The following is a 6,000-nucleotide window of genomic DNA, read 5'->3' on the forward strand; positions in this document are numbered from 1 at the left end:
GAATATCCATAGAGTGTGCCTTAACTGTCTGATAGATGAGAGTCCCAGCACTGGGAATTCTACCTACTGGGAGAACTGTGTCCACTTACATGTCAGCTGCGAAAGAGAGCAATAAAAACATTCATCCAGGTTTAACGGATAAGCCATAAATGGCTTTAATCAAACAAATCGCCTGATCAGATAAAAAAAAATGGCACTTCTTTGCCAAATGTACATACAGTCGTGGCCAAAAGTTTTGAGAATAACACAAATATTTCACAAAGTTTACTGCTAAACTGCTTTTAGATCTTTGTTTCAGTTGTTTCTGTGATGTAGTGAAATATAATTACACGCACTTCATACATTTCAAAGGCTTTTATCGACAATTACATGACATTTATGCAAAGAGTCAGTATTTGCAGTGTTTGCCCTTCTTTTTCAGGACCTCTGAAATTCAACTGGGCATGCTCTCAATCAACTTCTGGGCTAATTCCTGACTGATAGCAACCCATTCTTTCATAATCACTTCTTGGAGTTTGTCAGAATTAGGGTCCATTCACACGTCCGTAAGTGTTTTGCGGATCCACAAAACACGGACACCTGCAATGTGCGATCCGCAATTTGCGGACAGCACATCAGACACTATAATAGAAAATGCCTTTTCTGGTCTGCAATTGCGGACAAGAATAGGACATGTTCTATTCTTTTCAGGAACAAAATTGCGGATCCCGAAAAAATGGATGCGGATCCCAAAAATGCAGATGCGGATCTAGGAAATGTGGACCCTTAGTGGGTTTTTGTTTGTCCACCCGCCTCTTGAGGATTGACAACAAGTTCTCAATGGGATTAAGATCTGGGGAGTTTCCAGGCCATGGACCCAAAATGTCAACGTTTTGGTCCCCCGAGCCACTTAGTTATCACTTTTGCCTTATGGCACGGTGCTCCATCGTGCTGGAAAATGCATTGTTCTTCACCAAACTGTTGTTGGATTGTTGGAAGAAGTTGCTGTTGGAGGGTGTTTTGGTAGCATTCTTTATTCATGGCTGTGTTTTTGGGCAAAATTGTGAGTGAGCCCACTCCCTTGGATGAGAAGCAACCCCACACATGAATGGTCTCAGGATGCTTTACTGTTGGCATGACACAGGACTGATGGTAGCGCTCACCTTTTCTTCTCCGGACAAGACTTTTTCCTGATGCCCCAAACAATCGTAAAGAGGCTTCATTGGAGAATATGACTTTGCCCCACTCCTCAGCAGTCCATTCACCATAATTTCTGCAGAAGATCAATCTGTCCCTTTTTTTGGGAGAGAAGTGGCTTCTTTGCTGCCCTTCTTGACACCAGGCCATCTTCCAAAAGTCTTCGCCTCACTGTGCGTGCAGATGTGCTCACACCTGCCTGCTGCCATTCCTGAGCAAGCTCTGCACTGGTGGCACTCCGATCACGCAGCTGAATCCTCTTTAGGAGACGATCCTGGCGCTTGCTGGACTTACTTGGACGCCCTGAAGCCTTCTTAACAAGAATTGAACCTCTTTCCTTGAAGTTCTTGATGATCCTATAAATTGTTGATTGAGGTGCAATCTTAGTGGCCACAATATCCTTGCCTGTGAAGCCATTTTTATGCAACGCAATGATGGCTGCAAGTGTTTCTTTGCAGGTCACCATGGTTAACAATGGAAGAACAATGATAACAGGTCAAGTCTGCCATTTTAACCCAATCAGCCTTGTGCTCGTCAACATTCTCACCTGAATTAGGCTACTTTCACATAGGGTTGGGCGATATACCGGTATCACGATATACCGCGGTATAAAAAAAAAACGGCGATATGGCGATATCGCCGTTTCCTAAATACCGCTGTATTTTGTGACGTCATCAAATCGGTCAGTGCACATTGTGCGCTGACCTCTTCTAAACGTGCGTCTGCCCGCCCCTGCACCTTGCATAGCGCTGGGTAACATTACTTCGCTCCTGGCCTGCCTCCTTCTTGCTCCGCCTCCCTTAGTCAAGTCTCCACCCACCATCTGACGTCGTCATCCACCAGTGCCGGCTCTATTGTATATGTGGCGAACTGGCGATCCCCTGTGTGAGTACTGGTGTCTCTGGAGAGACTTTTCCTGCGGCTGCCTCACTAGTGTGTGCTCTGTCTGATGACGAAATTATAAACCTACTACTTCCTGCAGCGGCCGCCCCGACTCTCCCTCCTCCTCGCTCCCATAAGACCTTATTATAACGCTCCTTGTGGCCCCCCATACAGTGTAACGCCTCCTTGTGGCCCCCCATACAGTGTAACGCCTCCTTGTGGCCCCCCATACAGTGTAACGCCTCCTTGTGGCCCCCCATACAGTGTAACGTCTCCTTGTGGCTGCCCCCATACAGTGTAACGTCTCCTTGTGGCTGCCCCCATACAGTGTAACGTCTCCCTGTGGCTGCCCCCATACAGTATAACGTCTCCCTGTGGCTGCCCCCATACAGTATAACGTCTCCCTGTGGCTGCCCCCATACAGTATAACGTCTCCCTGTGGCTGCCCCCATACAGTATAACGTCTCCTTGTGGTTGCCCCCATACAGTATAACGTCTCCCTGTGGCTGCCCCCATACAGTATAACGTCTCCCTGTGGCTGCCCCCATACAGTATAACGTCTCCCTGTGGCTGCCCCCATACAGTATAACGTCTCCTTGCGGCTGCCCCCATACAGTATAACGTCTCCTTGCGGCTGCCCCCATACAGTATAACGTCTCCTTGTGGCTGCCCCCATACAGTATAACGTCTCCCTGTGGCTGTCCCCATACAGTATAACGTCTCCCTGTGGCTGCCCCCATACAGTATAACGTCTCCTTGCGGCTGCCCCCATACAGTGTAACGTCTCCTTGTGGCTGCCCCCATACAGTATAACGTCTCCTTGTGGCTGCCCCCATACAGTATAACATCTCCCTGTGGCTGCCCCCATACAGTATAACGTCTCCCTGTGGCTGCCCCCATACAGTATAACGTCTCCCTGTGGCTGCCCCCATACAGTATAACGTCTCCTTGTGTTTTTTTTTCTTTTAAACGGGCATTTATCGCGATATATATCGTTATCGCAATACATTTTTTAATATCGTTATCGTCTGAATATTTTTGATATCGTCCAACCCTACTTTCACACTGGCGGCAGGACGGATCCGACAGGCTGTTCACCATGTCGGATCCGTCCTGCGGCTATTTCGTCATGCCCGCGGACCGCCGCTCCGTCCCCATTGACTATAATGGGGACGGGGGCAGAGCTCCGGCCCAGCACGGCGGTGCACGGAGAAAGCCGCCAGACTAAAAAGCCTGACATGCAGTAATTTTAGTCCGGGGGCTTTCTCCGTGCACCGCCGTGCTGCGCCGGAGCTCCGCCCCCGTCCCCATTATAGTCAATGGGGACGGAGCGGCGGTCCGCGGGCGCGGCGAAATAGCCGCAGGACGGATCTGACATTGTGAACAGCCTGTGGGATCCGTCCTGCCGCAAGTGTGAAAGTACCCGTAACAAGATGATTACTGAAATGATCTCAGTAGGTCCTTTAATGACAGCAATGAAATGCAATTTATCTGATTACTCTTCATAACATTCTGGAGTATATGCAAATTGCTATTATAAAAACTTAAGCAGCAACTTTTTCCAATTTCCAATATTTATGTAATTCTCAAAACTTTTGGCCACGACTATACTATCTAACTAGAGTCTTGGGAGATATCCAAGTGAGTCATGAATGGAAAGTGATTGGTGTTTGCTCCATTGACAGGTAAAGGAGGTTTCCATCTAAAGTGTTTGTAGGGAACACTTCCTGATGTATACTGCAATCTCATCTAATGTCACCTTTACAGGATGGAACCACTGACTTATCTTCATAATCATGTCTAAGACCCATCACTGATAGTAAAATAATAGCCCCTAATAACCTCATGTAGAGCCTCTGATGTCAGCCATGCACTTCCAACCCATCGAAACATTTACTTCTGCCCCATTACTCCCCTAGAATCTGATAACAATGTGTCTGACAGAAGATCAATTGTAATTGTAGTGTTTTTGAGAACAATGACCTCACTCACATTCACAAGACTCGCCCCAGTGGTGACTGAAGTTGTGCTATGGGTAAGTTCACACTAGCGTTTTTAGAATCTGGCAGGCCTGCTGGATCCGGCAATCCATATACAAATGGAAAGCTTTTTTCCGGATCCGTTGGACTAATCCGGTTAAATACCGGATCCGTCTCATCCAGTATCATCCGGAATAATGTATCCAGTATTTAATATTTAATTTTTTTCAAAGATCAAAACAGAAACCCACTTCTCCTATGTCCCAGTACATGCACAGACCGGAAAACCGGATCCGGCAATGCAGCAATTTCCGGAACACTTGGTACCGGATCCGGCATTAATACATCTCTAGGGAAATTAATGCCGAATCTGGCAAGTGCGGTATTGTACCGGGATTTTGTCCGGAAAAAATACCGCAGCATGCTGCAGTATTTTGTCCGGTCAAATACCGTACAAGGGATGGGATGGAAGACATCCTGAAGCATACTGGATAGATTGCTTTCCATTCAGAATGCATTAGGACAAAACTGATGCATTTCTTCCGGTATTGAGACCCTTTACCGGATTTCAGTACCGAAAAGAATACTGCTAGTGTGAAAGAACACTAACCAGGTTAAGATTAGCCCACCAAAGTACCAGAGGATTTGAGAATCACCAGTGGGATCAGCTAATGGGAGAATAGTTGATACATGTACATGTTCTGAATGGTAGGAGGGTGGACCTCACAACCCTTTCCTTTGGTGGTTCCGAGAATAGGTAGCCCAACATGTAAAAAGAATAGAATTCCACAAATTGGACCACAAGATTAAATCTGTGAGACCAAGACATATGGAGTACTGAGGTTGTGAAATTGCACTCACCTTTGAGTTGTGCTAATTACGTAAAACTGTAATGAAGACGTATCAGGTATGGATGCAGCTCCCTCAGCAGGAACCAGAGTAATAATGGAAGTTGTAATAGAATTACTAGACAACACATTGTGGAATGGGACTTGTTTCTTCCTCAGATGTGTGTATGTGTATATGCATATCTCTAATATATAAAGCTGAGTGTATGTATGTATGTCCGCTAAAGGAATCCGCACCGTCGCATTTACAATCATGAACTTTGGCACACAGGTACATCATGTGTCCGGTAATGTTTTAGAACGGGTCTCAGCTCTCTAGCACATACCGTCCCTGAGATATTCCCAAAAAATCCAAATATTGGCACCATCACATGACCTACATTAGCCAATGGAAACCTTCAGGTCTCTCTCCTAATAGCCCAACTGGCATACACAAGGTCACATGACCCTTATCAGCCTATAGAAGTTCGCAGGCCCTTAATCTCTACATACTGTCACGGACGGTGTACAGGAAACAAGACAATGCAACATGCATATATGACTCACTGGATCCAAAGCTAAGGAACCAAAAGGGAGACCCCTGCACAAGACCTGGCACTTTCCCTGGCTGCTCAGCCTATGCAAAAATCCCAAAGGTGGATGGTTGCATATCCACGTACCTCGACTATATAACACCTGAACACCCTACAATAGTGAGGGGACACGACCACCGGCTCCCTACACCAGACACGGAGGGAGTCAGGGTCACCTCGGATCCAGCAAACAGAAAATAACAGATAAATGTACAGCACTTAACTTAGTAGCAGACTGGGAAATAGGATCAGCATGCACACACACTCCAGGAAGAAGTATAAGCCGCCCAGTAATGCATTATGGGGAGGAATTTAAAGGGAAGCAATCAGTCCAACTACATGACAGCTGAGAGAGGCTAACGAGATGAGGAACTGAACACCACAACAAAGAAAACTCAAGGATGAGTTTCTGAAAGGCTTCTGTCAGAGCTTCTCAGCTGTCTGGTTGTGACACATACACACAGTTTTACTCCAGGTTTCCTTAACAACCCAGCCATTTTTCTTCACTTCTGTAGGCCAGCTTTGAAGCGGCAGTGCTCTGTG

The sequence above is a fragment of the Bufo gargarizans genome, chromosome 6, assembly GCF_014858855.1.
Source record: "Bufo gargarizans isolate SCDJY-AF-19 chromosome 6, ASM1485885v1, whole genome shotgun sequence".
Classification (NCBI taxonomy): domain Eukaryota; kingdom Metazoa; phylum Chordata; class Amphibia; order Anura; family Bufonidae; genus Bufo; species Bufo gargarizans.